Source organism: Ochotona curzoniae, unplaced genomic scaffold (genome assembly GCF_017591425.1).
Source record: "Ochotona curzoniae isolate NIBS_2020 unplaced genomic scaffold, NIBS_Ocur_1.0 scaffold_1037, whole genome shotgun sequence".
In the NCBI taxonomy this organism is placed as follows: Eukaryota; Metazoa; Chordata; class Mammalia; order Lagomorpha; family Ochotonidae; genus Ochotona; species Ochotona curzoniae.
Window position 1 is genome coordinate 10,466,367 of NW_024467083.1, and position 11,956 is coordinate 10,478,322.

Below are 11,956 nucleotides of genomic sequence, written 5' to 3' on the forward strand. Positions count from 1 at the left end.
TCAGACACGCAAGTTGCAAAGAATGTGCTCTGGATGACAAATTTAGGATATGGTAGATGTTTTCTTTACTACGCAAATGACCCTTGCAGGCTGGAGTTTCAAAATTTATATCTGCTGTGAATGAAATTAATCAGAGTTTTAAAAAGATTTATTTATACAGATATACAGAGAGGAGGAGAGACAGAGAGAAAGATCTTCTATCCACTGGTTCATTCTGCAAGTGGCTCAAATGGGCAGAGCTGAGCCTCTCCAAAGCTAGGAGCCAGGAGCTTTTTTTGGGTCTCTCAGGCAGACGCAAGGTCCCAAGGCTTTGGGCCGTTGTTAACTGCTTTCACAGGCCACAAGCAGGGAGCTGGAAGGGAAGTAGAGCAACAGGGACATGAAAGGGCGTCCATATGGGATACCAACTCTTGTATGGTGAGGACATTAGCTGCTTGGCTACTGCTCCATACCCTGGAATTAATTAGGTTTTAAGCTGCATTTTTTTTTTCACTCCTGTTTCTCTCTTGATTACCTATCATGGACAACATGGGAGTCAGTTACATTCCTAATCATTAATGACAACAAATGTATTTCTTACCTATGAGTAAGTCAGGAGCTAAATGTGATAATTAAATTTCAGCTTCCATGTTGCACCTTGTAACGGTAGCCTTGGCATTGGATATTCATAAAGGATACGGGTGTAAAATACACAGAATAATCTGAACAGACACATCTCCCTTAGTTGGGCTGTAGATTCTTTGCTCCTTTGTTTTCCTGTAGGACACTAAAGACAAATCCTTCTGGCTGATCTCGGCAGTCCAACACAAGCATAAGTCACTGCTCTGGAATAAAACTGCTGAGAGTCTTAACTCTCATGCCCAGTGTCTACTAGCTCAGGGACCTTTGTACTTGGCCTGCTCAAATCTCAGTGTTCTTATTTGTAAGATGGATATCATGGGAGTTGGCAGAGTGGCACTGCAGGCTGATAATCCACCTGCCACACCAGCAACCCATTTAGGCACTGGTTCAAGTCCTGGCTTGCTTGCTTGCTTGCTTTCTCTCTCTCTCTCTCTCTCTCTCTCTCTCTCTCTCTTTAAGATTTATTTTATTTTTATTGGAAAGTCAGATACACAGAGAGGAGGAGAGACAGAGAGGACTTTAACCGCTAGGCCACGCCACCGGGCCCGAGAGACAGAGAAGATCTTCCGTCTGTTTATTCACTCCTGAAATGGCCAGTTAGAGCTGTGCCCGTTCTGAAGCCAGGAGCCCGGAGCCTCTTTCAGGAGTCTCACACGCAGGTAGAGGGTCCTGAGGCTTTGGGCCATTTAGACTGCCTTCCCAGGCTACAAGCAGAGAGCTGGATGGGAAGCGGAGCTGCCGGGAATAGAACTGGTGACCATATGGATCCTGGTGTGTGCAAGGTGAGACCTTGTTTGTTTTTAATCAAGATCTCTAACAGTAGCTGGGAGAGGTGCTGAGGATGGCCCAAGGCCTGGGGAGAGCTGGAAGCATCTTCTGCTTCCTGACTTTTTACTTACCCAGATCTGATCTTTGTGGCCATTTGGGGAGTAAGCCAGTGGGTGGAAAATTTATCTCTGTCTCTTTAACTCTTTTCTTCTCTCTCTGTAACTACTGATTTTCAGTTTAAAAAATGAATAAGCCTTTTTTAAAATAAACATCATAATAAGTAACTCCCATAAGTTGCTGTGAAGGTCGGAGCTAACACATTTGGCAAAAAAAGTTCCTATAAGATAATCAATATTGAGAACTCTATCAGAAAACTACAGAAATTTCATTGAAACTGGAGTAAATACAATTTTATTTTGATTCAGCAATACTTGAAATCAGCAATACTTTATAATAATGTATTTTCATTAACTGTTTAAGATTCCATTCTTTAATTTTGACTTCTGTGATGTCTAAGCTTTATATGGACTAAACCAGTCTGAGGTAAGATGTGCAGCCTTTTGATATATTTGTATAAAAGCCCAATTTTTCTTCCTTTTCCAATTTCCTTTCTTCCTTTCTCTCTTTCGTCGTCTTTTCTATCTCACCCTTGAGTTGAACAAGTTATTTTTAGCTTAATTTTAGTCCAGTTAATTGCCTTGCTAACAGTAAATGCATTCGTGTTGAGATGGGCAAACTACCATAACCAAGTCTTCTCTGTTTATTTTTCTACCTTCATCATTTTTGACATAAATAGGAGAAACAATTAAAACATCATTTGTTTTCCTCTCAAACAAATTAAGCTTCCAAGCAATATAACTGACATGTGCAAGACTTCTTTAAAAGAACGTCTACTTAATGATGTAGTATGAATTATTCAAAGAAAATGATACCCTTCTCAGCAGCAAATCAACTGTTCTAGGGTGCATGTGTGGTGTGATAGTTGAGATACCACTTGGGGAGACCACATCCCATCATGGATTGCCTGAGCCAGGTTCCAGGTCATTTTCCAGTCAAATTTCTGCTACTGCACACTATGGGATGCAGCAGATGCTGGCTCAAGTGTTAAGTCCCTGCCACTGATGTGGGAGACCAGAATTGAATTCTAAGCTTCTGACTTTGACCTGGTTAAGTTCTAGCTGTTCCAATCATTTAGGCTCTCTCTCTGTCTTTGTTTTCTCTCATAAAAGTCAAAGAGAGAAATAAAATAAAATCTCCAAACAACTTCCAAGACATTTCATTAAGGGCTATGCACAATTAAGAATTTCAGATCCTAATCATGCACATAGCCATTGAATCATGCTTGGTAAATTAGAGTTGTAGGAAAGGACATAAGTAGCTTATTTATTTTCTCAGAAATTCTGATGACTTTGAGAACAGCGCTGAGCAAGGCATTTAACCCCTCCTTGAATTTCTCATTTCTTATGACTAAGCAGTTGCATTGATATTTTCCTTAATTGTTAAGAACAAGAGGTCTCTATAGTTTTTTTTTCTCTTGTAACTCAATCAGGAAATGAACGAATCAAAAAAACATTCTACTTATGGGATATTTTACGTAAGATCCAGGTTCTTTAACATGGTCTCCAGGATTCTGCCTTCCTGCCGGTCCCAGGCACAACTCTTAACTGTACATTAACTCCAACCGTAAGGCTTCCTCTCCAGTGATTTCTCTACAGCCTCTAGGCTCTATTTGAAGTACTCTTTCCAACCAGAAGTCACCTACTCATTTGTTCACTGTGTGAATATTGGCTGCTGTTTCTACTGTGGTGTTGGTGCTGAAGATATTTTGAAAGTAGGGACTGCAACAATGGAGTAGCTAACTTATCCTCCACTTGCAGCATCGGGATCCCATGTGGATACTGGTTTGGGTCCCAGCTACTCCACTTCCAAACCAGATCCCTGTTAATGGCCTGGGAAAGCAGCAGAGGTTGATCCAAGGCCTTGTGCTTTCCACACCTACAGGGGAGACCCAGAAGAGCTTTTAGTTTCAGTCTGTCCTTAGCTTTGGCCCTAGCAGTCATTTGGAAATTGAAATAATTGCATTAAAATCTTTCTCCCCATTTGCAATGAGATGTTCCCAACTAAACACAGTTATGCTGAATGAAATAAGTCAATCCCAAAAGGACAAATACTATATGTTCTCTCTGCTATAAAGTAGTCTTCATATAAATTATAAGATAAATTATAAGATCAATAACCCTTTCCATACTGTTTTTGCTGCAATTCATGTGTTTTGATGTTTTTATTTTTATTTTCATGTCTTCCAAATAGTTTCTTTTCTCTTGTTGAATTCATTGCTGACTCATGGACCACAGTGCCATCATTTTACCCAAGAATGTTTTGTGTTTTCTTTTCCTCATCCATGTGTTGGTTATTCAGTGCTGCGATTTTTGACTCCATGGTATTTTAAATTTTTTGTTTAACTTTATAACTGTTATTGACTTTGCTTCATGTCTTCTCATTTAAGGGAATATATAGTGATGGCATAATGGAAAATATGATATTCATATGTGAAGATACAATGCAATATGCATTTCTGCTACAAAATCAAAGATGGACTCCCAGTGAAACTGTTGGACATATCTGGACAGTGGGATGCTTGACTGTATAACATTGTCAGAGCACACTTAAATAACATACTGATGGGTTTATAACTGCTTATCAAAGAATACATTGTAATAACTTGGAGAAAATCATTCGGGGACTGGAAATTTGGGGAGGGGGTAAGGAAATCCCAAACCCTATGGAATTGTACCATAAGAATCAAAATTAAAAAAACAAGAGAGAAAGTCTGGCAAAAAAAAATCCTTCTCCCTGTGAGTTTCTTCCTCCCTGGAGCTCTGTCTTTTTGTTTTTTAAATTTTACTTCTTTTATTATAACTTTATGATACAGTTCCATAGGCCCTGGGATTTCCCTTATCCCTCCCCCCTCACTGATTTCCCTTTATATCAGTACTATAATACAATTCTTCATAATTGATCATAAATCCATCATTGTGGGCATGGCAGAGAGTCCAACATCCTGTTGTCAGGATATAGTAAACAGTGTCATTGGGAATCCATCTTTGTCTGGAAGTAGAGATGTGTACTGCATTGTGTCCTCACATCTGGATATGATATTCTCCATTACACAGTTATTATAATCCCCTTTAATGAAAAGCCAGTATACAAAATCAACAACAGGAAGAAAAAATAGAAATTTACAATGCCATGCAGTTAAATAACATACTGCCCTACTCTGCCTTTCAAATAAATAAAATAAAAATATTTTTAAAAACAGACCCTACATTTCTGGCTTTGCCATCAGTGTAACTGAAATAGAAACGTGGAGAGAGCAAAATGCAATGTATTAAAGTGAAACAAACCATATCAGTTTCCAAAAAGGACATAGGGTGAGAACAAGAAAAGTTTGGGGGAAAAAAAGCTATATAGTAACAGCAAGATGAATGGAGGGAACTTCAATTCCTCCTGATCAGAGAGCTGGAACTTGAGAGGCAGGAATAATGATGAGATTGCATTTGATTTGGTTATAATCACTCTTTCATCAAATCAAGTATTTCAGACAACTCCAAAACACGTAAAATTTCTTTAGTAGAAATGTTGAATACATGAGTCACGGCTACTTAAACATTATTCAAATCTTCCCCGACATTGGACTGCTCTTGAAGCACCACCTGGTTACACTAATGAAATTCTGCAAAATATCTATAAGATGCATGGATTGGGCTTCTGCAAGCTTCTTCACATGCTTACTCTAGGTCCTACAGACACTTGCCCGCTCTGAATGATAATGTTTCCTTGCTATGAAGATTACTAGAGATAATGACCAAGATACATCAACTCAATACCTGGCTAATAGTATCATGAAGCAAATAGTTCAACCAGAAGTTAACATTAAAAGCTTTCTAATACATTAATTTGATGATGTTTGGAAATTAATTAAATAATAACCTTGTATCCAAATGTTCTTTTACTACAAATATCTTCCTTTCAAAAGGGATTGCAAATTTTCCATATCATGAAGATTGGTAGATGCGCGTGCACACACACACACACACACACACACACACACACACACACACACACAGAGCCAAGACCATCCATTAGGATTCAGTGACCTAAGTTTATAACCTGTAGCTGTCTCCTGGATCTGAGAGCAGAAAATAACAACCTTTTCATAAACAAAGTTGGATATAAACTCACTGTCATGCACATTTTGCCTATAACAAAAAACATTAGCGACACATAAATAAATACTTGTTGCCAAGAGACTGTTTTTTTTTTACTTTCAGTGAAGAGCATGCATTAACTCACAATAGAATCATCTAATATTCATGAACACACTAATATTTAATCAGTTCATATCTTTAATTGCTCCAAGAACCTTTTAAACACTGCAAGATATTTTAATTTTAATATTCAGGATAGTCACTTATTCAAGGTTAATTCCATAGTCAAACTTGTTTATAAATGAATGAGACAAAAGGAAAGCTTATTATCACTTCATACTAAATGTTAATGTTGTGATTATTTTCTTTAGCTATGTAGATTTTATCTGCAATGTTTATCTTAGTTTTTCCTGATAATATCAAAGTTAATGAACTATTTCTGAAGCCTTGCAAAGTTTACCTTATTAGAACCTGATAAATAGAATTCAATTTATCTGTAGAATTGTTTAATTATTTTTACAACCTCCTAATGTTTTATCTACTTAATGTCTTACTGTGAGTCATCAATGTTGTATTTGTTATATTCAGTGAAGCAAAATGTGATGCCAGATTAAGAAATATCAACAAATTCTTTTTCCATTTAGTATTTTTTTTAAGTATGAAAGTTCTCTAGATAAATAAAATGTTATTCTGGTTTATTACATGTTTGGAAGGCAAAAATAATCCCTATGACTAGTGACCTGCCTACATCTATTGGTACAAACTTGGTCAACAAGAAAGTAGAGGATGGTCCAAGACCTTGGGACACTGTATCTACCTGGAAAATCCTAAACAAGGTCGTGGCTCCTGCCTCATGGTATCAGATTGGCCCAGTTCTGGCCATTTCTGTTTCTCCTTCTTTCTCTAAATCTGTCTTTTCAATAAAAATAAGTAAATCTTAATTTTTTGATAGGATGAATACAGTTTTAAACTGATGGAGAATCATTAGCCAGAGTGATGCAAGAGGGCAGATTCCAGAAAATTGGAGAGCACAGGCTGGCAGCAGAGCAGAATCTAGAGCCTCACAAACATGACTTAGGGAAGCAGTGGAGGCAATGGAGCATTGTTACAATGACCAGATACCTCAGTGAGGGTTAGCAAGTAATCAGAGCTTCACTGGCAGCCAGATGGGAAGGGAAGTCCACCAGGAACTTAGAAGGTGAACCAAATCAAAGAACTGCCCATCCTGCTGATCTGTTGCTGATCATGATCTGATCATGAGCAGAGATAGAGTGGCAGACCCCAAGCTGGTAGTAAAGGAACAATGTGGATTTCTGGCCCACACCCCTACAAATGCCACATCAGATGCCATTTTGTGTATCTAGGAAAAGGCTGCTAAACTGCAGTGAAAACAGCAAGCTAGGAGAGAATTCACTTCTGAATCAATGCACTGCACTGGTGCCACAGGGAAAACATTACTGACTTGTCATCCTACCAGTTCCACCCAAAGTAGGGCCCAGGGGCTATCAGACCTAATTGCCAGCAGCTTCTGGCAAAACCAGTGCTGCAAACAACCTATGGATTTAGGATAGCTGGTGTCGCCCTAATTCCAGTCTCTGCTTGAGCTCAGAATGGGAAAAAGGTTGTGCAGGCAATGTTGGAACTGTGGTACAGGCTCACCAGAGGTGGAGAGTACTGAACCAGGAGCAAAGGATACAGCGACCCTGGAGGAAACATAGCACAAGAGCCCTGGACTAAAACTTGCTGGAGGGAGTGGCACAAGTGATTTCAAATAAAGAATCAGTTTCCAAATGCAATAATAATAATAAAAAAATCAACCTGTAGACCAGTGGGAAATAAGGAAATACAAGCTTAGAAATCAGCCCTAAGGAGAGGAAATTGCTAACCAGAATAGCTATGACCAAGAGCAAAAAAAGAGTCAGAGACACAATAAATATTACTGATGCCTCCCCTGCAAAGAAGCAAAACCCTTTGTCAATTTCAGAGTTAACTGAGGAAGAATTGAGAAAATGGGGGATAAAGAATTTTAAAAACAAGTTACAAAGGTTCTTATCAACAACAACAAGCATATATGGGAATTCAAGGAATTTAAGGAATGTGTTATATTGGAAATAGAAACAATAAATCAAATGAAAGGTGATATGTCAGAAATTAAGAACACAATGGAGTAAATTAAAAATTCAGTGGAAGGCCCAATAATAGAATGAGTGAGACAAAAGGAAACATCTCAGAATTGGAAGATATGTCTTGCCACAATGTGGAAACAATCAAAAAAGCTAGGAGTGCAACTGGGTCAAGCTAAACAAAAATTCAAGAATCAACAGAAACAGAAGGCACAGAAAGAAAAGCTGGTTTTAAAGATGAGTTCAGTTAAATAATAAAAATTTCCCTAATATGAAGAAAGAATTGGGAAACAAAATACAGGAGGGACACAGAACTCCCAAAGACTGACCAAATGCAGTCTTCACCACAACACAGGATATTCAAGCTCTTCTATCAAACACAAGGAAAAGATCCTTAAATGCACATGTGAAAAAAAATCAATTATCATAAAGATAAACCCAAACAGACTCAGGGCTGACCTCTCAGAGGAAACTCTATAGGCCAAGAGAAAATGAAGCAATATATTCCAGATTTCAGAGGGGAAAAATTGTCAGTCCAGAATAATTTACCCAGAAAAGCTTTTCTTTGCTTTTGAAAATGAAATAAAATGTTTCCATGGTAAAGAAAAGCTCAAGGAATAGAGCTGTTCCAAACCTACCCTACAAATGATGCTTAAAGATGTTCTCTTGACAAAGAAAAGGAGTAACACCTACCAAAACCAAAGGCAAATGTACAGAACATCCCAGAAAAGGGATAACAGAATAGTAAATCAAACAGTGAATAGCCCATTGCTAAAATGATCAACCAAATTACTTTGTATCTACTGGAGACCAGCTCCAGCTGACTCGAGAGCTTGTGAAGGATCAGTGAGAGATAAGAAGAGGCAGAGAGAAATATAAATGCTTGCAGACTGAACAATATGCTATTCTTTAATTATATAAATTTTATTTTTGATAACTTACATGTTGGATTAGGGTGCAAAGGGTCAAGGGCTAGAGTAAAGTGGGTGAAATCATTGTTTGGACATTCTCTTTTTTCCTTCCTATAACTTGGGGGAGGAAGAGATAAGAGGAGAAGCCACACCCAGCCTCCCACCCATCCCAGGCTCTCGGATGTGGGGCATGCTCCAAGGGTCCTGTTCCAGTAATTTAGATAGTTCAACAGTTCTGTATTGCTGCCACTCTTGCCACTGCAATCACAATAAAATCTCTCCACCTCCACTGGTTGATGTGGTCCACCTTATAGTCTCCATTTGCCCAGATATTCACTGCCAACTCTTTGCTGGGGTAGTTGATCAATTTGTTCTGTCCTTTATCCTCGGTTATGGTACCAGGTGTCCTCTGCAGCCTTCAGTGTACTGCAGTGTTCTCCATGTGCATCTGGATATGCTGTCCTCTGCTCCATCTAAGCCACTGAGAAGGCCCAACTCTGACACATGCATTCCATGACCAGATGGTGGGAACTGCAATTTCCTCCATGGTTGGAGTTCTGAGTTCAGTGGTTCAGTCAAGGGGATTCTCAAAGAAACTTCATCTGAGGTGATTCCAGATCTGTTTCTTGTGTATACGTGCCAATACAGGGTCTGGCACAGTCCGTCACCCAAATCAACCTACATGAACACTGTTAGTTGAATTGCTGATTTAGTTGTCTCAAGCCCTGACTTCTAAGCAAACTAATGGGTGTTGCAGTCCAGCCCGATTCTGCCCACCGCACTCTTGGCCCCCAAACAAACCAGTGGGAGCTGAAATCTAGTTTGAACTACCCGCACTAACTCCCACCATACCTGCCTCCTGCCCTGGTTCCCATGCTTGTTAGTATGTACAGCAGACTGGTTTTGTCAGCTCTTATACATGCCAATGGGCATTGAAACGTAGTTTAACCCAACCAGCCCCACTGTCCAGCCCACACATGTGCTGGCAGGTGCCACTCCAGTCTTGGTTTTCAAGAGGGAGGTGCCCACTGTTTCCCTATTGGGCCCACTCCCTCTCTTGGCTCTTGCACTCTCCAGGTGGTACTGCTGTTTAGCTCTACAGAGATTTCCCTCTGTGCCAGCACCTGCTAGCTGATGCTGCAATAAAACTCATCCAATCCTCACCTCCTCTGGCTTATGTATGTACCAATAGTTACAGTCAGCCCAGCCTAGCTTATCCCTGATCCAGCTTACATTCAGGCCAACACGTGTTGCATCCCTGCTTGACCTCATCTGCCCCCATCCCAGCTCTCATGCTTACCAGTGGGAATGGTGGCCCAGCAGGGATGCTCCCTGCAGCCCCTGCTACCAGGTTGGCCCACTCTCCCCCCAGGTCTCACATGTGCTGGTTGGGCTCTGTGGCCCAATCTGGTATGGCCTGCCTCTCCTCAGCTTTTGCCAGTGGGTGCTGTAGCCTGGCCCGGGCCTGCCCAACCCCAGGTCCAGGTCACACTGGTGGGAATACAGCCTAGTCAGCCCAGCCAGCCCCCATTCCCAGCCTGAATGTGAACTGGCTGGTATTGTTGCTTGACCTGGCATGACCCTCGCATCATTCTGGCTCTCAGATTTGGCAGCAGCTCATATGACCTAGCCCAGTCTGGCTTGCTCCAGACCTGAGTCAAAGGTAAACCTGTGAGAGTACCATAACCTGGCCTGGTCTGGGCTGCTCCCTTTCTCGATTCTTGCACTCAATGGGTCATGGAGGAAATCAAAGAAGAAACTTTAAAAAACACTTGAAACAAATGAACACAACTTATCAAAACTTATCAAACACAATCAAGGCAGTGTTGAGAGGAAAGTTCATTTAAATCAATGCTGATGGTAAGAAATTAGAAATTAGTATCATCCGTCAACCCCCAAAGTTAGCATTTCCAAATCCCTATCAGTGAAATTGGACTTTAAAGCACAATCTATTTCTCTTAAATAGAGATGAAGTAGTGTGTTTTAATGATAAAATTTCAGCTAACGAATAAATAAATTTAAGCATCTAGACATTCAATAATAAAAAAAAAAGAAATTCACCAAGTAAAGGAGCTAACCTGGCAGTTGAAAGATCTAGAAAAACAACAGCAAAGCAACCACAAGATTAGCAGGAAAAAATAATAACCAAAATAAGGGAGGAAATAAACCAAATGCAGATCAACCGAACAATACGTAAGATCAATGACTCAAAGAGCTGGTTCTTTGAGAAAATCAATAAAATAGATTTCTCACTAGGCTAATTAATAAAAAAAAGCAAAAGGAGGGAGAGGAAACACTTCAATAACATTAGGGAAAAATATATATATATATAACAATAAATGCCTCAGACATCCATAGAATTATTAGAAACTATTACAAACAACCGTATGCCAACAAATCAGAAGACCCAGAAGAAATGGATGGAGTTTTTGGATGCTTAGAATACGCTAAAATTGAATCATGAGGCAATTAATAATATACACAGACATATAACCAGGAATGAGATTGACTCAGTAATTAAATCCCTCCCAACCTAGAAAAACCCTGGACCAGATGGGTTCACAGCAGAATTCTGCCAAAGTTTTTAAGAACTTACCCCAATCCTCCACAAGCTTTTCCAAATAATAGAAATGGAGGCAATTCTCCCAGACTCTATGAAGCCTGTATCACCTTCATATCAAAGACAAATACAGACACAACAGAAAAAGAGAGCTATAGACCAATATCCTTGATGAACATAGATGCAAAATCTGAAACAAAATACTAGCCAACAGGATCCAATAGCACATCAGGCAGATCAGTCACCCAGACCAGGTGGGATTCATCCCTGGTGTGTAGGGATGGTTTAACATGCACAAATCACTAAATGTGATTCACCATAGCAAATTGAAAAATAAATCCATATGATCATCTCAATAGAGACAGAGAGGGCATTTGATTGTTATTACTAACAATCACATTTTAGAGTGTCAATTGTTATCATGGAAATCTGCAGCCAGATTGGTTGGCTTTGAAAGACAACCGTGTGTGTGTGTGTGTGTGTGTGTGTGTGTGTGTGTGTGTGTGTGTGTGTGACCGTGGACAAGATTTTGTTTCCTTGGCTTCAACAAGAAAAAAATAAAGGAAAAACATGAAAAGAAGAAAGAAAATATGGGACTTTTCTATAATTTTTTTCTCTGGGTAATAATTTAAGCATTCAAATGAGGATTTTTAAAAATAAAGTTAGCCAAACTGTCTTTTTTTGGAAAAATGAAAATAATTCCACCAATTGCATAACTGTTCCCATTAGTTGTGGGATATTCTAACAATGCAATCATGAGCTAAT